The sequence below is a fragment of the Canis lupus genome, chromosome 7, assembly GCF_011100685.1.
Source record: "Canis lupus familiaris isolate Mischka breed German Shepherd chromosome 7, alternate assembly UU_Cfam_GSD_1.0, whole genome shotgun sequence".
Classification (NCBI taxonomy): Eukaryota; Metazoa; Chordata; class Mammalia; order Carnivora; family Canidae; genus Canis; species Canis lupus.
Genome location: NC_049228.1, coordinates 46,189,809 through 46,211,724, shown reverse-complemented (window position 1 = coordinate 46,211,724; position 21,916 = coordinate 46,189,809). Strand labels below are relative to the sequence as shown.

Below are 21,916 nucleotides of genomic sequence, written 5' to 3'. Positions count from 1 at the left end.
CCTCCCTTTGGTCCTGTTTGGCACACGTCAGCTTCAGGACTTCTGCTGTCCAAGAAAGGATGTTGGATTGTCAAATCCAGAAAATGGAAGAGTTGAGAGTACACTTAGGCCCAGCCAGGCCCAGCCAGGTCATGATAATGGAGCTCATAGGTGGAGTCCACAGGCTTCTCTACCCCACTTGGTTCCAGTCTGTTCCATTCCTCTACACTTCACTCCCCTCCATTCTACTCTGTTCTACTCCATTCCATTCCACCTCACTCCACTCCTCTCCTTTCCACCCCACTCCACTCTACCTGACTCCACTCCATTCCATTCCACTCTACTCCATCCCATTCCACCCTACTCTATCCCACCCCACTTCATTCCATCCCACTCCACTCTGCTCTGCTCCACTCCATTCTACTCCACTCGATTCCACTCCCTTCTACTCCACTCCACTCTCCTCCATTCCATTCCACTCCTCTCCATTCTACTCTATTCCATTCCACTCCATTCCATCCCACTCCACTCCACTTCATTTCTCTACACTGTATTCCCATCCCCCTCCCCTCAACACTCCAGTCTTTAGCATTTTTAGTCCCTCCTGCTCTAGAACGATACTTTGACACCCATGACTTGCCCACTGTTTCTTTATTTGCTTTTTTTTTTTTCTTTTCTTGCTTCTCAATATTAGTCTGGGTAGTTCTGGGCTAATACAGATTTGTAATTATTTATTTGGCAGATGAGAAAAAGAAAAACCAGGTTTGTGAACTTCCCAAGAAAGGGTAGCACCATTCTTGGCTCTTCCAGCTCCTGCCCAAGTGATCTGTCTCTGGCAGGTTTTCTAGTCACACCCAGCCTGTGAGGACCATGGAGTTCTTGTTGTGTTCCTAGATATATAACAAGCCACTTCCACTTGTTAGGCCTTGTCACTTACCTACCTATTTTCTTGCAACTCTATGTGGCCATGATGTTCTCACTGTCCATTTTCACTTCTTCCTTAAGGATCCTTCCATGTTAATTTTTGAGTTATTTGTGCTCTCCAGCCCCTACAAAGGATTGCCAGAGGGTATGACAGGCTCTACTCTACAGGCTAAGGACCTTGTTTGATATCTTGGAAACCAGCAGTGCTGGTGAGTCACCACACAAGTGCCCTGGATAGAGGCCCCTGTTCAACTAGTGCGGTCTTTGATATGCACTCCTTCCTTCAACTAACCCCGACTGCACAAGGGAACTATGATGAGGACAGATCATGATGAGGACAGAGCAGCAGTGCTTTATTCTGGCTGGAAAAGTGTTAACTAGGCTTCTTGGAGGAGGCAGGCCTTCTCCCTGCACAGGAATTCAATTACCTATAGGTAAATTATCAGCTTTGTGATCCATAGCAAGTTTATTTCATTGTTAATCATTATTAACACAGAATATTTTTTATTCAATATAGCATATCGTTTATTTGATAATGAGTTTGGGGTTGTTATATATCCTAGTTCTGCAGAAACTTAAGAGAATGTGCCTTTTGTATATAATCAAAACTTAACTGGCTTCCTTGCCTTGAGCGGGCAAGGTAGAGGGAAGGCCTGGCCTCAGCACACTGGGCAGTGTGGATATTTTGCCCCAGTCTGAAAGGTAATGCTGCCCATTTGTTGGAGGCAGAAACTGGGACAGAGAGATCCATTCATAGGACCGACCAGGTGACAGCTGTTCAACTCTTTCTGACCCACGTCTTTTGAGGCATTTCATTGTTTTCTGGAAAGTGTTGCAAGCCCTATATCTCCTCACATACCCATATCAACTCCAAGACATAGATACATGCTAAATGATGTTTTGATTATCTGTCAACTCAGATTATCTGCCCTGGAGTCCACAGTGTGCACAGAGACATAGGCAAACACAGTTCTTTCTCTAGGCATGCCTAGATAGTATCTGTTTGGCTAAATTGCCCACCGCTCCCCATTACAGGCTGTGTGCCCCCTGTTTCCAGAATCCTCAAGTCTCTTTGTTACCTGTGCTTCTTTTCTCTTGCTGCCCTGTTCCTGGTGGGCCCTCCTTCCTCCCTTCTGTAGTGAAGATGCTCCCAGTCTAGAGGGTTCTTTCAGGTCCCCTCTGCCAGAAACATCCTGTGCCTGGCTGTGCCCTTTGGCTTTCTTAGTCATCTGTGAAGCATATTTTGTGAGCCATGTTTAACACTCAGCTGCATTAAGTTTAGCATTTTATTATCTACTCCATGTTATCCGCCATGTATTTCAATGTACAAGTATTTTCTGCTTATCGCCGCCTTTTGTACTGACATTTAAGACTGTGCTGCATTCACTGCAGACATTGATAAGAATGGTGGACTTCAGTGTAGAGCAAAACACTAGAACATTCTACCCTTTCTTGCTTCTGATACTTCTGCTCAGCTCCTGCCTTCATCCCTGACAAAATGGGGTCTGGGCACCATGAAACAGCTTTTGAACAAGTGTCGGGGATATCCGGAACCTCTGCTGTAGTTGTGATGGGTCACCTGGCTGAAGCATGGAGGCCCTTGGAGAGTGAAGGAGACTCATGCTTACAACAGTTGCACTGCTTTTGCCACATACCTAAATAAGATGATTTACTATAAGGTCTTATTGTTGCTGCTTGGATAAGTGGGCCCTAGCTATGGTCTATGGTTTCTCTTTTTCCCTTGGCCACTGTGGTACAGGTTGAGCTGGATGGTAATCGTCTTTCCAGCCCCTTCCTGAATGCAAGTGAGCAGATCAACCCCATTAATTACTCCTACTCTAAATCTCATTGTTTGCTCCTTTGGAAAGCACACACCCCCAGGCAGACCCCGCCCCCCTACACCTTAATAACATAATGCCTGGAGCTGACAGTTGTTGTGGCACATGGGAGCCACACAGACAGATGTGACGAAGATGAACTGATCCCATTTTTAAGAGAATGAAATAAGCTCTTTAAAACTAATAATCAGGCGCTCTCTCAGGCTGATACACACTCAACTGTCGGTTTGAAGGATGAGACCCTGATGTGACTTCCCAGCAATGAATGATTTTCTTAATATCTTAAAAAAAAAAAAAAAAAAAAAACCTCAAGCTTCTCTTTGCTCCTTTACAAAGAATTAAGTATTACAGAGTAGACAAATGAGAGACCTGGGAAGGACTTCTGGGGAGCCTGAAATTCTCATTTGGCAGCATCTTTAAGCATGTGAATGAGCCACAGCAACTGTGCTCCGTGAAGTGGGAAGCCAGGGTGAGGAGCTTCCAGGGAGGTGGGAGACGCCCTGCTCAACCACAAAGTCCAATCCCCTCTCTCCTCAGGGGATGGGCAGACTGATATGCAGATGTGGAAAGAGGAGATTGATTCACCACACCAGGCAAAACCTGGCATTGCTGCTATGGCACTGTCTAGCAGCCTACACTGGCTTCTCAAGCACCTTCTGGCTCTCAGCTACTGTTACAAGTGGGAAGTGATCCTGCCCTTAGGGATCATCCATTCTTATGGGAGCCCAGCCCTGTATTTGCAAAATGCATTGCCAGCGCTAGGGATAATACCAAGGCTGAGGCAAATGTGTGGTATTACGGGATAGCCAGACTGTCTGAGGCCATAACAGGGATTTGAGGACCAAAGCGGAGCATCCAGATTAGTGGGGATCTGAGATAAAAGGTAGACGTGATAAGCACTCCTTGCCTGTAAGGCTTTTAGGGTACCTGTAAATACTTACTGAATGAAGAGAGAGATGAATGAAGGAAGTACTCAGATTTGACATTTGCTAGATATCCAGAAATGACATAGAGGATTGGACTGAAACATCTTTAGGAAGAACATGGGAAGAACAGTTATAATAACATGTGACTTTTGATGGACCAAGAGAAGGTCTCTGACCATTTGAGGGCATGTTATCGTTTGGGTCCACATTGTTCATTATTTTATGTGTGGATTTAGTGTTTATTTTTCCTCAGAAGGAGACCTGTGCTGATAGTGTGGAATTCTCTCCATGGATCTCTGTGATTCAGGAATGTAGCACTGTGACACATGTACACTATAATCCAGAAGACTTTTCAACTCTGTCATCTTGATACTCCCCAGGACAAGGTCCATATGGCAGCTATATAATTTCCACCTTTACAGATGCAGACCCTGAGTCACAGACATGAACTGACCTGTCCAAGGTCTCATTGCCAATGAGCAGCAAGTCTCTTGGCTCAAATTCTAGTGCATTATTTCTGCCCAGCCCCACAGCCACTCTTGCTAAACCAGCAGTGACATGGTGCTCCCCCAAGAGGGATCCACGTTTGACATCACTCTTTTCTTGCAGAAGGACTCTGCTAAGCCAAGCATGGCCCACCTTTAACTGTTCGTGCAGTGGACTGAAGGAATTGATCAATGCCAGCTCTCTTCAGATGTGGGCTGTTTCATATTCCCCAGTATCCATTCTTATTGTAATGACATTTTACATCTTAAAATATACTTCTTTGTCTAGGCCAGACTTCACCAGCTGGAGTAAAGGAATTGTCTTTGGCTCTCCTGAATGGTGGCCAGGCATCTGGAGTAATGGGAGGGAGTTGGAAATGAAGAAATAGCCCAACTCTCACAATCCCAGTTCTCAGACCTGCCAAGAGTTTTGTAAAACTGTAAAAAGTATTTTAGAACATAAAATTGCAACTAGTTCAGTGGTACCCAATCCTGGCAGTACATTTAGAATCACCTGGAGAGCTTTATAAGATACCATGCTTGGGTCTCACCATGCCCAGGGATTCCATTTCAATTGGTCTGGTGTAGGTCCTGAGCATCAACTGCTTTTATTTTATTTTATTTTTCAAATGCTTTTAAACAGCTGATGTGTAGCCAAGGTTTAGAACCTCTGAGTTAGCTCATCCTTTATATAAAAATAAGGAAACTGATACCTAGAGGGTTTAAGTTTATTGCCTTGTAGTAGTTATCAATTGCCATATAAAAATTACCCCCAAATTTAGTAGCTTAAAATAATAAACATTTATTTCTGCTCAGACTTTCTGTAGGCCAAGACTCTAAGAGCAGCCTCGCTACATCCTTCTGCCTCATGGGATTGCAATCAAGAAGGATGTTGGCCATGACTGTAGTCATCTGATGACTTGATGGGGATGTTGGTTCTTCTTCCAGGGTGGCTCATTTACAGGCCTGGCAAGCTAGCACTGGCTCTTGGCAGGAGGCCTCAGCGCTTCACCATGTGGACCTCTCCATTGAGCTGCTTGAGTGTCCTCACAACATGGTGGCTGGCTTTTCTTAGAGTAAGTCAATCAAGGAGGAAGGCATAATACCCTCTATGGCCTAGCCTTGGAAACTACATACCTCATTTCTGCTACAGTCCATTCATTAGAAATGAGCCACGAAAGCCAGCCCACACTGAAGAGAAGTGGGATTAGGTTCTATCTTTTAAAAGGAAGAGTATCAAAGCATTTGCAGATGTATTATAAAATGACCCAGGGCCAAAGTGATGTAACTACGTTTAGTGCCAGAGCGACAAGTCTCTTGACTGCTGGTCCATTGCCCCCTCTACTAGTCTTATAATTAATTGGTTGATTCTAAATAAGGAAATCCCCATAAAATATTTAAGATTCCATCCATTACTTACTTCCTATGAACAGGCTGGTTCTTTAAAACATCATCCAGAGAAAGGTCCCTCACTTGTCAGGCATGTGACCATCCCACCCCTTGTGAGATTCACTCCTACTTGCCGCCTCTTTTCACCCATTAGAGTCCTCTGGAGGATCGGATTACCTTGCCAGTGGAAATATATGAGCTCCCTGTGTGATATACCATAACTGCAACAGCACATCATATAATTTTCCCCGAAGGCTTGTTGCAGCCTATGTCGACTCATTTGTATTTATGACAGCTCGGGCGTGATTTAGTGCGACCTCACTTTGATAAAAGCCATTTAAAGCTCATAAATATGGGTGACACGCTGCCTCCCTGGCCAGGGTTTTTAAGGAGAGACTGAGATTTGCATTGCCATTCAACTTTCATTGTTCAGGAAAAAGAAAAGGAAAGAAAAGAGCAAGGAGTGGGAGAAAGGAAAAGAAAGAAAGAGAGAGACAGAAAGAGAGGGAGGGATGAAGAATGTTGCAGGTCACCACTTGGACTATGGATCCAACACTCTCATCCCTGTTCCTCACCTAGGAGGCCTGGGGTAGGAGGGCACCAGCTTGGAGGGAGAGCCTGATGAAGCACACCAGAGTGGATAGGTCACCAGACTTTATGAGCCATTTACTTCCTCTTTTAAAAGCATTGTTAAATCACAACCAAATTACAGTAAATTGTCGATTTTTATTGGAACAGGAAAGCCCTATAGCTTCACTCCTCACAACACTGCTCTCTGGGGACAGCTTTACTACCAGGTGGAGCAGGTGACTACACCTGCTTGTAGGATCTGAAGGGCAACAGCACAGGGCACTCCCCAAACTGTGTCTCACAATGACCCTCAGGGTACCTAAGTTATCATTTAAGAGCCAACTTTTTTGGTTGGGAAGACTGCACAGGCTATGAATTCCCAAAAGGAAATTGTCTTCAGTTTACCAATTGAGCACGTGCATGGTGGAGCTTAGGCCTCCAATGGTGAGGATGCCTTTTGTACCCAGAGACAGGATGGGTACAAAAAGAAGCTGAAAGGAGAGACCACAAAATAAGCATACCCCCATTCTGAGTATGCTCTGGTCTGGCTGCCCTGCTCATCCGTTACCCTCATTGCCTCTCTGAATGAAGGAACCATTATAGGGTAGGCCTTGACCTCTTGTTTGGATTCCCATTGTCTATTTAGTCAAAATCTCCTGAAGATGCCAAAGTCACCAGCCATGACCCTTGAGTTCACAGGGACCCTGAAGACCCCTTCATTCTATATATGAGAAAGCCATGGTCTGCCAACTGGTCTTACCAAGGAGACAGACAGCAGCCAGGAGCCCTGGTAAGCCCGGGAGCCCTGGTAAGCTCAGCCTTCATTCACTGGTTCACCTCTCTTATTCAGAAGTGGTCTGTGCATATCAGGAATTTGAGAAGGAGAGAAGTGGGAGGTTAGCCCACTAGGCAGTCACGTGGTGGGAGAAATGAAAGGGGCTTCTGACAACATCTTGTCCAAAGGCTTCAGACAGATATGGGGCAGGGACATATTCACCCCACAGGCATCTATCTCTTTTCTGACCCTTGCAGTGTTTGACCAAAATTTGTCAACATTTGAAAGTAAGGCCATTTCTCACATGCACAGACATGCACATCCACACATACTACACCAATGTTAGAATTTTGACTTCTGGCATGAAGCAGGGCTGGCTTTGGTCCTCTAGTTCACTCCAGCCCCTCAGGTGACCCACTACACTCACATGACTCGTTTGACTTTGTAGCCTCTCCCGTTTTACACATGGGAAAACTGAGTCTCAGAGGGATGAAGTGGCTTATCCATGGAGGACAAACAAGGTTTGTAGCAGAGCAGGGACCAGAGCAGAATTCTCCTGATAACCATTATTTTAAGATCCTGCTTGAAAACCCTGCCATGTGGGCCAGCCACAGTGCTCAGCACACACTCCTAGCCTTCCCATAGTGGTATACTGAAGGTCACATGCCTCTCTGCAGAGGGCAAACTCTTCAAGGGTATCGTTGTGGGATCAGGGAGGAGGACTGATTATTTATCTATCATGGCACCTCGCGTGAGTCCAGGCACACAGTGGGACTTCAGAAATCAGAGCCAGTTTGCACATGGAGAGGCTCAGTGCATCCTCATGACTGTCATCCATAAGTTCAGGAACAATTCATCTTCTCAAGCACCTTTATCAGAGTGCCCTCACTGCAGACAGGGATGGAATATTATTTTTCTACACAGTAAGTCTCCATTCCGGCCCTGCTGACCTCCCAAGTCCACAAACACTTTTCGTCTTTGATCCAGATTCTTATTTATCCTCTTTCTAAAGGTTCAATTTTCACTCCTATATTTTTTTTTTAGCCCACGTGTATGTGAGGGGGATTCTATTCTTTGACTTATAATAAACTTATTCGCGATAAGGGGATTTATTTTCTCACTCAAATAAATTAGTTGTTAATTAAAGCTTTTTGATGTAGTACAGAAAGCAAGTATATTTGATATCAGCAGTTATGTGCTCTTTGATTTATGGTTTGTCTAAGTTCTGTCAGGAATATCGCCAACCCCCCTCCCCGCCCAATATAGTCCCCTCCTCTTTGTTGAATTTGTCCTTCCCTTTACTCTCTCTCTCTCTCTCTCTTTTTCACACACATACACACACACACACACACACACACACACACACACTAAAAAATATTAAGCCACTACTGCATTGCTCTCACTTCAATTAGAGAGACACTGTCTGCTTCTTGCTTTCTCCTGCAGTTGTCTGTGCTCCTGGAGACCATGAGTAGAGATGTGTGGAACCTCATTGTGTGTGGGAGAGGGTAAGCTGCCAGAGGTTTTACAGCTTGCTCAAGCACGCACGGATAATAAGGCCAGAACTGAGATTTGTAGCCAGGTAGATCTGCCCCAAGGCCCTGCACTCATCATGCTGCAAGAGGAGAGAAACCAAGGGCTTTGTCCTGTAAGCTCTTATCATCTAGCTGGAGGGGCAGGTAAAAACATAACTCAGTTGACCAACTCAACAAGGCAGTGTACGCTGAGTATTTCCATAAGGATCTCAGTAATTGGAATTTTGATGTTCAGAAGAGGCAGTTGCTGGAGGGTCTTGATGGCTGGAGAAGCATTACAAGACACATGGAGGCTTCCAGAACCAGACAATCAGGAATGGTTATGTGGAGGACTAAGGGGCTGTCAGAGGGGCTGATGGATATAGCCTAGGAAAAGTTTGCTTTCCAACATTATATAACATACACGTATGTCTGGGGCCAGGAAAGAGATAGGCTTTGTGGAGAGAAGGGCTTGATATGCATCAGTGACTGATAAGATTTGATCATGTGAGGGAGAGGTTTTTTTCTAACTGGTAAAAAGGAGTACCTGGCTGTTTTCTTTAACTCTAGGGCAACTGCCGGAGAGTTCAGCTGTAGTGATTAGAGAGGAGATAAATACCCCATTTCCTTTTAAACTCAGAAGTGAGGAGGTTTGATTGAGTGAGGTTATTGTACTACATGGTGCTGCTTCTAACTATGTTGGTTTTCCCACCCACAGTAAAATAGCCTCCCTCTCTGGACTATGGTTTTTCCGAGGCGTGGGACATCTCTAGGAGTCTCAGGTGGCCATGCAGCCTCTTATACTCTCCTCATTACCCTTGGCCCCTCAGAACTGCCTGATTGCAGTCATTTACACCCACAGAACTTTCCAGGAAGCAGGAGGCTTCACACATCATCTCATTAACCTACACGGGCACCCGTGAGCTGAATTCCCAGTCAAAGCCCTAAGACGTTCTGTGTGATGTTCTTCAGCAGATAGGTTCTGGTCCCTGGGTGACGAATTCCCCTGTTGGTTTGTACAAGGCGCTGAATATGGAGGAGGAAGACTGCAGCTGGGGGGCTCCAGGACCATAGGCCTCCTTTGGGACGGCCCATTTCACACCCCCAGCTCCGTATGGAGCGGGGTGCACTCTGGGGACCTTCCCCACGGGCAGCTGGCTCATTGCTCCCTCTAAGGCTTGTTCCAGGCAAGGCCAGCCCCCCAACCGCTGCTTTCTCATTTATCTATATTCACCAGGGAGCCCAGTTCTAATTAATTACCGTCTACACTCTACACTCAAGAGGAAAGCGTGCTTGGGGGAGGGCGTGGGGGATACATGTAGAAATTCAATCAAGATCTTCAGGTTGCACAGCCTGTTGTTGGCAGCAACACTTCTTCCCAGACTAAATGCTCATTTAGACAGCATCCGGCTTTGTGCAAAGCTCCATCTGAATTTGGCTTTCCTTGTGTCCCGGTGCGTAGCTGAGGGATTGCCTGCAGGTGGCTGAGAGCATGAGCCTCTTTGAGCTTCCACCTAGAAACTCAGGGCTCCTTGGATTCAGGATTTATGAAAAGACAGTCTTGCCTATGGCCCTGGGAGAGCTTAACCCTTCATCTGCTGCAGTCTCTTTTGAGATGGATCATGGGGTGAGCACAGTGGTTCTCAACCCTAGCCATGCTTCCCAGTGGTTTGTGGAATTCCAGTCCTGTTCCTTCATTTTCTAAAAGTGTAATGTTCCCATAGCATCTTTTTAGTAATTGATATATAATTTGTATACTAGAAAATTCACCCTTTTAAAGTATACAGTGCAGTGGGTTTTTTAGCATATTACAAGGTTGTGACACCATCACCACTGTCAAATCCCAAAACATTTTTGTCATCCCCAAAAAGAAACTCATACCTATTAGCAGTCACTTTCTGCCCCCAAACCACCACCACCAGGCCTAGCACTAAGACACCACTAATCAATTTTCTGTCTCTATGTACTTCCCTATTCCAGACATTTCCTGCAAATAGAATTGTACAAATTGTGCCCAGCCGCATTCTGAACCTTGTGAATGGGGATATCAGAGCCTTATTATTAAAAACAAGCAAACAAAAATCTCAGATGGTGAGGCACACCCAGGGTTGAGCACCCCGGGGTGAAGTATCATGCCCTCATACCACTGGCTCTAACAGTAACTGCTCCAGAAATGGTTGTTACATGACCACACCCACCTTCTAGAGGAATCTCTCACAATCTAGTGTGATTAGGATATCTTCCCCCAAAGACACTGGTTAGTCCTAACTTCTCCAGGAGCAGTTCCATCAATACTGCATGGAAATCTCAGCCAGAATTCACTCGCATCTCTACTTAATCTAAACCAATAAGTTGAATGGCTCTCAATGACTGTTGCTATCTCCCCAACCAGTGTAGAACCTAGGGCTGTGGCTGGGAGCTCATGAAAGGGGCTGTCCTTTCCAGAGAATTCTGTAATGATGGGATAGTCCTGATCACTTAGAACAACTTAACTGAAATGGCCATTCTGAGTTCTCATGAGTGCCTCAGAAGAAAGCTAGATGGACATTGGCCAGAGGAGATGTGAAGCTGGGAGCCATGGGGAGGGAGGTTAAGAACAGGTGTAACACCACAGTGGGCATGACACAGTTAGGGTCTCAGTCTACATGATGTCTGTAGGGACTCTTCAGCAGGCTGAGTCCCATTTCCCTACTTCCTGTTTTCCAAAGGAGCCGGCCCTAGCCAGAGGCCACTCTGGCCACTCTTCTTTGCCAAGAGCCTTACTCGATTTTGCCACGGTGCCTGCATGGTCATTTATCACTTAGCATGTCCATGGTCTGCTCTGTGCCTTGTGAGTGAGGGCACTGAGCCAGTTAGTCCAGGGTTATCTGCCAGTAGGTACACGAGGCCATTGGCTGAAAGTCCAAACGTGGCCTTCAGTTGTGTGACAAAGTGGGAATGATCTACTGCAAACCCATTTCCAAGGCTGGGAACACAAAGCTGGACCCTCCTAGTGGTGGCCCAGAGAGATATCCATGCAGAGATTTGTTATGCAAATTCTTGTTGAGTCCCTACAACATGCCAGGCACAGATGGGATAGAGTGGTGAATAAAACAAGACCAGTCTCTATGCTTTGGGAGTTTACACTGAAAGAGGATGGGATGAGGGTGGGAGGAGGGAGACAGACAATAAATGAGTTAGCATACATAATAAAATGTCAGCAATAAATACACGAAGAAAGATAAGGTCCAGAGGATAGAGAGTGATGGAGGAGAGAGATGTGGAGAGATGAGCCACATCATGACCCACGTGAAGTTAGGGGCAGGGAAAAGAATTCCAACAATAGCAAAGAGCAAGTACTAAAAGCCTTAGTCCTCAACCAAGGCTCAACATAATAACTCTGGCAACTCTAAAACTTTCTCTAGAGTCATACCTTATCCTGAATAGATTATGTTAAAATCTCCAGTATGTGTGTGTGTGTGTGTGTGTGTGTGTATGTGTGTCTGTGTATGTAAAACTCACCAGCGATTCTATAGTACAACTGGAATTGTGCACTACTGTACAAAAGGAGCAGCATGGAAGCCATTTGTGGCAGGAGCTGAGAGAATCAGCAGTGTAGGGGATGGGAGGATAGTGTGGAGAGGTAGACAGAGCTCAGCCAGTTGGTGGAGAGCACTGAAGGCCGTGGTAAGGACTGGGGATGTTATTAGAAATGATGGGAAGCCACCAGAGAGTGTTGGAGCAGAGCTTACAATGAGCGTCAGGCCTGCCCTGGGGCAGATCCGCACATGTGGGCAGTGTTCTCTGTACGGGGGTCTCCGTGAAGGCCGGGAAGTAGCATGCGGAGAAGCTGGCTTCGCTCATAGAAAATGTACACACAGCTAATCTGTGTTTGGTTATATGTCTAGAAAAGACATGTATCACCCACATTATGGGCTAGAAGTCGCAAAACTAGAAGGCCCCTGAACTCACCGCATTCTAATCCTCCCCCCAACCCCCCCCCCCCCCCCGCCCCCGGCATTTAAGATGCAGAAGGTAAATGCATCTCTAGGGGCACAAGCAGGGAGGGACTCCAACTGCCTCATTTCTTTCCGAAGAGGTGGTTTTAAAAAATGCAAACACAATGAAACAAGATGAGAAGAGTTGCAGATTACGTTTCTGACAATGCGTAACCTCTGCTCGTTTGAGCGTTGTCATTAGGAAGCCTTCTGATTATTCCGGCAGCTCTGGTTCCTAACTCCCCACGGACAGAAAGAGACATGAAGAGAATTACATTTCTCCAAGGATGGGGCCAAAGGTCGTTCTGTGCATTGGACAGCTGGCTCCAGTCATATTGAAGTGCCGTGGCCTCAAGTGTTGCTAACAAAATAGCTGATGGCCCTGTTGTCAGTCTCTTTACGCTCACTATCTATTACAAATTAAGCTGAAATTGTGGATTTTCAAAAATCAGGGAAGAAGATCCCCACCTGCTCTCCCTAGTCTCCCGCATTCATTGAAGTCTCTGCAGCTTTGTGGAGGCCCCGTGGATGCAGCACACTGTGTCCTGATGGGATGCCTGTGCCAGAACCACCCTGATATATTGTTGGGCGCAGAGGTTGGAGGGGGCCCAAGTGCCCCTGTGGGCAACACATTAGTAAAATACCTCTGGGCATTTTAAGTAGAGCTTTGCCCCCCTTGTGATGCCAGTGCCAAAAAGACAGCCAGTCCCAGGCCCCCATTCCCTGGCCACCGGTCTATTCTCAGATGCCACAGTTCAACAAAAATGGCACGGAATGGGGAGTCAGAGAGCCGGTTTTTAAGCCCGGGCCTATCACAAGCTAGCATTGTGGTGGTGAGTAGGTGATTAACCTTTTAAAGCATCACTTCACCAATCTGTAAAATGAGAGGATTCTATTTGAACATGCTCTAACGTTTCTCCCGACAGCATGAGTCTGGGATGGTTTGCCTGTCTGGCAAGGCACTGAAGTGTAAGTGGGCAAAGAGGTGAGGTGGGCATGGTGATGCCTGGGCTCTGCCTGTGTTGTGCACCTGCAGGACCTCAGCTATGGCTTCTCCAGAGCAGGGCTGAGCCTGCGGTGCAGAAGGCATGGGGATGAGTACGCAGGCTCAGGGTCAGAGAGAGAGGAATTGAGAGGCAAGTCAGCTCTCAGCTTAGTCTCTTTCCAATGTGTGGTCTTGGGCAAATGACTTAACCTCAGATTCTTTATCTTCAACACAGGATAACTGTGGCCTACTCAGAAAAATTGTTAAGAAACAAATGAGATTTGTATGGAGCACCCAGCACATACCAGAGCTTATCACATAAACACTGGCTATTACCATCAGTCACCTCCTGTGTACTGTGTAATTATTGGTTATTTATCCTTTTGGAGAATGAGGTCGTCTTCCAGCATGATGAAGAACTCGGCAAGAGAAAGATCTGCTCTCTTAGTATTTGGGTCTATTGTAAATGTTTCCAAATAGACTGCAGATCCTCCCATGTAGCACTTACCTCCCAAACTTGATCATTCTTGGTGTGAAGAACCCCAAAATGTTGTACACAGGTTGGATCTGGGGTGTTCCTTTAGCCCCTAAATCAATGGTGAAAACCATGGTCTTAACTGGTGACATGCCATGGAATTTGTATCCTGGGCACCACTGGGATCTTTAAAAAGTGCATGTAACTCTCAAAGACACCCAGCATTGCCGTGCACCGAGGTCCTATGTGCAAACCATTAATAGGGCCAGGTGTTTTCTTGTATCTTCTATGGGAGTGAGGAGCCCCCAACTCTTTGCTCTAGGAAAACTTTTATTGTAAAAAAGCAGCTCTTTGGCTTGTTCTTCCCACTTGGCCCACTCTGCCCTGTGCCCAGTCTTTTACTTTCTTCTGCCCCTTGAAAATGTTGTTGAAATTGGGGTGGAAATGGAGTGCCTCCAAGCAACCTCACTGACCAGGTCAAAATGAAATCACAGGACATGTTGATGCAAAACTCGCTGTGTCTTTCATTCAGCCTTCAGCAGACATTTGTTATAGGTCTCTATCCAAGGACTGTGCTTGATTTGGAGACAGATGCAAAATCATAAAGGTCCAGTTCTCTCTTCAAGGCTCCCCCTCCCCCATCTCCTTGACTCAAAGATTCAGGAATGTTCAACCCCAGAGCAGGTGTGGAAGGGTGTCCTGAAGTGTGCCACACAATAGATGCCCTTGGAGGCTTCAGTCTGGCTGATGGAGCACAACTCAAACACTCATCTTTTGACACTCAAGCAATTATGTCCCCTGTCAACCCAGGAGCTATGAGGACCGTGCATGCTAAGTGTCACATGAGTGGTCCAGAGAACATGGTAGAAGAATTCAGAGCGTGTGTGTGGGGGGTGGGGAGGGGGTGGAGGTCAGGGAAAGCTTCTTGAAATAGTTGAATCTTCATTTGGATCTTAAAGGCGTTCGTTCAGGATCTGGACTGCCAGAGAGAAGTGGGCTATCAAGTTTACTCACGCACTATTTATAAAGAGAGGGAAGGGCTGGGCTGGGATTTTGCTGTTTTTAGGGAGACGTGGCTCAGAAAGTTGCCGGAGTTGGTGTGTGGGAAGGAATACATGGATTAGTAAAGGCCCCAAACATCTTGGCTCCTTAGCTCTTCCTGCTTTGTCTCCTCGGCAGGTAGCGGTCTTCCTTCTGTTGGCATCAGCTTGCTAGGTCTCCTTCCAGCTGTGCGGCATTTGGGGCACCTTCCTTTGTCCTGTCCTCTCTCTTGGCCCCTTCCCTCTACCCTGTCTCATTGCCCCCACACACACACACACACACATGCATACAAGTGCCTGCAGGCATGTCCTGTGTCCCTTGTTGTGGGTCTCCACGTCCTCTCCTGTAAAGTGAAGGAGTTTAAGAATCCGTCATGAGTCCAACGAGTGCTGAATGAGCCCTGCCTCCCCTTGGGTCGGCCCCTGGTCCACCTGCTCCCCCGGGTCTCTGGACTGGGAATGCCAGCCTCCAAAGGGGAAACCTGGACCACGAGCCTACCCCAGGGACGTCCTCAAGGCCGCTGAGCCTCACAGGGGCGAGGCCGCCCTCGCTGCTCCCAGCTCTGCTCAGGGTGCCCAGCCTCCTTTCAGACTGCCAGGGGCTGCCTGCCCCATGGCCCAGGCTCGCGGCCGGCCGTGCCCTCCCAGGTGCAGGCAGCTCTGGGAAGCGGGCAGGAGCCGTGGCTTTGATCTCACACACAATAACCTCAGCACCGAGGCATCCATGCTAATCACTTTTGATTACAAATGGATTAAACAGGACAGCAGCTGCAGAGGGCCGCTTTGATTCAGGCCCGCTCAATAATGAGATGCACAGGCACAGTCTGGGAGGCTGGGGCCCTGGGCCCCGCCCAACCCCCCTCCTGCCGCCGTCAGGGCCACCTCTGGGCAGGGGGCACTCCTCCGAGACACAGGGGACACCGAGGCAGGCCCGACATTCAGCTAGCCTCCGTGGTGCCCTTGGCTTCATTCAAGGTATCCCTCGCAGCCTCCCGCAGGCTGTGCCCCTTGCCACTTGCTTAGCCATGTTCCTCACCCCTGCTGCGGGAAGTCTAGCCTGTCCCCGCACATGCCCACCAAGCGAGGTGTGGAGCCACGGTGACACAGTAGCTGCTCTGCTGAGCAGAATCCCAAGTCCAGCTCGGGAGCAGCGGGACCCACAAAAGGGCCAGTGGCTTCCTCCCTCCCTGCCCCCACCCCTCAGTGTGCCCTGTATGTGGTCCCTGGTTTATCAGGGACTAGCACACCCCTCGGATAGAGACCTATAAAAAATGTCTGCTGGGTGGTGAATGAAAGACACAGAGTATTATTTCTATCATCAGAAATACTGATGCCGTCAGTCGTCCCTTTCATGTGTAGAACAGGAAGGACAGTGATGAACCATCACACACACCCCTACTCTGTTTTATTTTCCCATGAATCCTGTGAGCTAGCCAGGATTTTTTTGGACCTCTTTCAGAAATAAGGAAGCTCAAATTGAGACAGGTAAAATTCAGACCTTTCTTCAGATGCCTTTGTATACGTATTCTGGATCTTTGGGGGCCCAGCCCAAGCTTGGTCTTTCTGCCACATGATCCCCTCTTGCCCTCACCCGAGAATGTCCTGAGTACATCCAGTTTCTGGTGATGGGCCCATGAACACAGTGAGCGCCTGCGTGTGTCTATTTTTATATACACATTGACCCACTCTGGAGCTGGTGGGGTATGAGCAGCTGCTTTGGCTAAATCACAAGGCTCGAGGGAGGGAAGGGAGATAAGAGGGATTCGGCACCAAAGCCAAGAGTTCTCAGGGCTGTAAGATGCACTAATAAATTTGACCTTGGGGCATTTCATGTTCGGCCAAAAGAGTTTGAAATAGTAATGGGGAATCCCCTGTTTCTAATAAAAGCTTCCACAGAAGAGGCCGTATTTCCAATCACCTCTTGCCCACCCTTGCCTTCAGCCCAGGAATGCACATTGTCAACCTTATGCTGAGGTGGCCACTGAAAACCTAGGCACAGCGGAGCCATGGCCAAACCCCTCCACACTGCCTACCACCCTCCCCTGTGAAAGGATTTTAGAGGGTCATGGGCTTGAGGGCAGGTAAGGGAGAGGAAGGGGTATAAAGTTTAATGCCAGCTCTCCTGTCTGTTGATGTGGCACAGGACACTGTCCTCACTCTCCCACGTCAGTGGTCCATGTTGAGGCTCACCATGCTCTTAAGGGCAGACCTAAGGAAGAGGGAGGCAACTCACTTTACTGAAGCACTGCCTCCCTGTGCTCCTGACAGCTATGTTTCATCATCCAAACATCCGTAGGAAGTGGCTGACGTTACCACTTTGTATGGTAAGAACACAGAAGCTCAAGAGCAAGCTGCTTGGAGGAGTTAGTAGCTGAATTTGACCCTGGTTGACCATCAGGCACATGTGACTTTGCAGGATACCCTGCCTCATCCGCATTCCCACCTCACAGGTGAATACACTGAGCTCTAGGGATGACACGTGACTGGAACAAGGTCATAGCACTGAGCAATGCCAGGCCTTGGCTTCCAATTCAGGAGCCCTAACCTCAGTCTGGCTTTCTTTTCACATTATAGATTATAGGGCCATCCCAATTTGCAAGCCCTCCTCCTTCTGGAGAGACCTCTCAGCCTGATGTTCCATCTCCCCTGAGGGATCTCCACAGTTCCCAGGTTATGATGTCTATGGCATTTATCTGGGATGGCCTCCAGTACATCTGGCATTCTCCATAGTACAGATTTTCCGGCGTCACCTCCATGCGGATAAACCCCAGCCCCCCTCAAGTCTCCTTGCCCAGGAGTCTTGCCTGGCATCCCAGGACAAGCTGCACATCAGTCCCAAAGCCACGGTGGGCTTCCCGCCCTGCACTGAAGCCCTCGGCTCCCAGCCACATCAAGATACTCCCGGGCTACTAAGCCTTCCTATACCACCACCCACGCCAGTCATTCTGGTCCTAACAAATGAGAGTTCCATTCTTCCAGCTTCTTCAGCCAAAACCCTTGGCATCATTCTTTGCTTGTGTCTTTGTGTTTTTCCCTCTCAAACCGTGGCTAAGTCATCAGCAAATACTGTAGGCTGTTCTCCACATGGCAGCCAAGGGGACCTCTTACAGGGGAGCACTAACCATGTCCAGTGTCTGGTCTTCTCCAGTGACTTTGCCAGGCTCTTTAGAGTGAAGTATTGTGACCTAAGATCAATACTTAATGGTTCTATGTGATGTAGCTTGACTCCACACTCCCCCTTCCACTGTTCCCCTTGCTTGCTCTGCCCCAGCCACACTGGTCTCCTTGCTGTTCCACCAATGCAGGGAGCACACATTCATGTCAGCAACTGTGCACACTGTGTTTTCTTTGTTTGGATTACTCTTCTCCCAAAAAGCCCATGGCTCTCTTTCATCCTTACTCTTTGTCCCCCATGCCCTTCCTTCTTTTTTATCTTTTATTACAATCCGCAGGTTACACCATCCTTAGTCTTCTTATTGCTATCATTTTGCTTTATTGTCTGTCTCGTGGAAAGCAAGGACTTGTTTTTTATTGTTGTTATTATGTCCCCAGTTCCTAGAAAAATTAATATTTATTGCATGAATTTATTGGGTGAATATCGGCATCTTTTACTCCATTCAGTAGCTGAGCTTACTGCATACTGAGAGGACGTATTAATTCCTGAGTTTGTTGGGATGTGCCACTCCATACCAGTTACTTTGCCTGAGTCCCAGTACAGCTGTCAGTGGTCTTTAGCAGATAGGCCCATGGCTACACCAGCAGTGTGCTGGATGGAGCCAGCTCATGGTGGCACGAGTCAACTAGGCACATCTACTCACAACTCTGCAATCAGCGTCTTCAGGTTGGTAGCTTGAAACTGCAGGAGTGCTTACACTGTGGGAGTTCATTGGCAAATGCCTTACACTGAGGTTTTGCTACCCTCCGAGAGCCAGTTATTAAGGATTTGTCAGCACAAGACTGATTAGTAACAATTACTCCTCCCACCAACATGGTGTGCGTAGGGAGGCATTTATAAGCTACATGGTGATGACACTGGGAACCATACACAGAGAAGAAGAATTGAAAGCACTTGGGATATTCCACCTGGGGATGTACAGATTTGATGCCTGTAATGAAAAGTACCAAGGATGGCTCATGGCTGGAGGACTGAGCACCCTGTATGGAGAATGCATGGGAAAGGAGAAGAGTCTAAAATCCTCTGGGTTCGGTGTGTGGCTCTAACTTGAGATGTACAGCCTGGAGCAAGTTGATGAGATTTGTTTCCTCATCTGTAAAATGGGGTTCACATTCCCAACTTGATAGGAAGATCATGATAGTTTTAAAAAAAACCAAGCAGTTAGTTTCTGTTCTCAGGACTCTGGGGACAAGTTTCAGTGAGGCTTATTTCAACAGAATAAAGGTAGAACTTGCTAGGGACTATTGCTGTGGCACTAAAATAGCAAGTGCCACTTCCTCCCAAGTGTTCAAGCTGGGTGTCCATCTGCCAGAGAAGTTAGAGAAGGGGATTCCTGCTTTGGAGGGAGGCTGGTCTGGATAATCACCCCCCAAGATCACTTCCACACTAAGACTTCTATAGCCAGAACATGGCCCTGGGCAAGTCACTGACTGATTTCTTTGCCTCATTTCCTCCATCTGTCAAACAAGCAGGATAGTCTCTGTCCCTTTCTGTTTTGTATTGCTGTTGTGAGATCATCATTTGAAATTTTTTAAGTCTAGGGAGTAAAAGTATTTTGTCCATCTCATACTTCCTTCTTGTCGTAATAAAAATACTTTCTATCTAGAAATAGGGCAACATTCCCTGTGACTTGGCTATGAAGAAGACCAGCCAGTTTTCACCTAGTCAATTACAGAGTAAATAATTAAAGACAGTCCTTTGTCAAACTTTTAAATTTTAGGTGGAAGTAAGCTCTGTGTCTTAGAATTAAGATTTCTGTTAATATCTCAAGAGGTCAAGAAAAGCCGTAGGGTGACTGGAGGGGTCGAGCCCTGCCATTGACATGATGCACCTTCCCTGTAGCTGTGGCAAAGGGGAGCAGCTGTGCACAACTAGCTGTGATTTCCCTCCCTTCTTGCCCCTCTTCTCTCCCAGAGTCAGGCTTGCTTCAGATAGCTCCTATACAGCAACAAGTCCTCTGCCTCCAAATTATGGGCCTCTCTCAAATTCCTTAGATCTGGAATTTCCTTTTATCAAATGCAGACTCCAGTTTTCCTTGCTGTTAAAGCAAAACACAGCAAACAGCTATCCTGAGAAGAGTCACATTGTGATTATGATACAACTGATTGAGAGCGGATACTTGCCTAAAACCAGGTTATAATAGGAAGGGGTGTGGAGAGAAACAAGAGACCGCTTATTTGCTGAAAGACCAGTAAGAGATGGAGGCACAGATTCTTCCTAAGACACACTTAGGCTTCACTAACTAACTCCCCAGTTCTGCCAAGAGCCCTACTTCTCCTCCTACTGTTCCACGATTTTCTGTGATATCCCACCCTGAAGTACCTTTAGTTAAAGAGATGGTGTGTATGAAGCCTGATAATGCCCTGGGGGAGTTGTGGGGTCACCCCTGGCCTTTTCCTGACTCACAGGCTGTCAGATCATGAGGTGATCTTGCAGAGTTCCTCATGTCAGAGGTGGGGAATGCTAAGAGCCAGGTGGCGATGTGACTTGTACGAGGTAGCAAGTGAATTAATTGCGAAATACCAGTGAATTGCCAAATATGGCTACAGAAGTGAACATCACCAGTCCCTGTGGTAGGCCCTTTGTGTTTGTGCTATAAATAAATGGCTTGGGCATATGATTACTAAGGGGTCTCAGACTGAGTTAGCAGCCACATCCAGTCCTGCTGATGCAGCATCTGTGTTGTATATTCATTTTGTTCATTCTCAGTGGGCAGTGTATAGAGAGGCATCTCCAACTGAGCCAGCCAGAAATTATGGGCAAATTTGTCTAAAAATGGGTGGACTATGAGCCAGGTACACATGAGACTTCAAGGAGAACAATGAAAGGATACCTTATTTGGAGAAGTCTAGCTAGATAGAAATCACATCTAACTGAGCCTCTTTGATGAAGAGGAGACCTCCATTTTCTAGATACCTCTGTGAGATGATATTCTTGTTCTTGACAGTGAAATCACAAGAGATCATTTTTCAGCAAACCGCAGTCAGGGCAGAACTGCATGAAACCCAAACAGATACATGCACACCCCAGGAAACAGCCAACCCAACTGTTTCCAGAAGTCCTGTATAGCATACAAGAGGGACAGATTTTTAACAAAGTACTGGGGTGTATGTATGCCACCAAGCCATGCCTCCCTCCTTCAAAGTCATCATGCTGGGATTCTAGTCCAATTTTATGAAGGTGTTTTGCTACCTTAATGTATCAGAGGTCATCTTTAGAAGCTATGGCAGACCCTGTAGCATATCTTCAACGGTGAAGAACCACTTTGGAAATAGCCAGGTGTCTTGGTCCTCAAAGAACTCCTATCCCAGGGAATGGCAGGCCCAAGTGAGTACTCAACACTTGCAAGGCCTGTAACACTAATGCAAAAGCAGGGTCATTTGTGAAAGAGATTTCACACTGGTTGTGCAGTTTTCAAATGGCAGCTCAGAGAGATTTTCATTTCAACCCAAAGCAAAGCATATAGATGAGCAAGTTTCACTTGGTTAATTAAAGTGAATAAGCAAATAAGCAGATCTTACTTCTTTAAAAATACTTAACTAATCAATCTTTCTGATGAAAACCGAAGCAGTGGTTTTAGTAAACAAAGACCATCTTCCAAATTTTAGTTTGTGAAGGTGGTTTCTTGCAAATGGGAGGAAGAACTCCAGTTTCACTTCTCTTATCTATGATAAAGATTGTTGTCTGTCTCCTGAAGATTATACCTGCTGCTCTCCAGCTCTATCATTCTGTCAGGTGCAAAACTGTACTTACTACTTCTACCTCCTGGTCCTCATGCTATGCTGAATTCAAGGAGGACATAAGCAATGTTTCATGCCTTATGAAACAGAGATCTGTAGTAACAGAAATGGTGTACTTGGGATT

The 21,916-nt window shown here is 46.8% G+C and overlaps 1 protein-coding gene across 3 annotated transcripts in view; it reads left to right on the top strand.

Annotated features, from left to right (window-relative positions):
* SETBP1 (SET binding protein 1) overlaps nucleotides 1-21,916 on the top strand; it is a 357,622-nt gene that overhangs the window by 148,999 nt on the left and 186,707 nt on the right. The gene's annotated exons all lie outside the window — the stretch shown is intronic.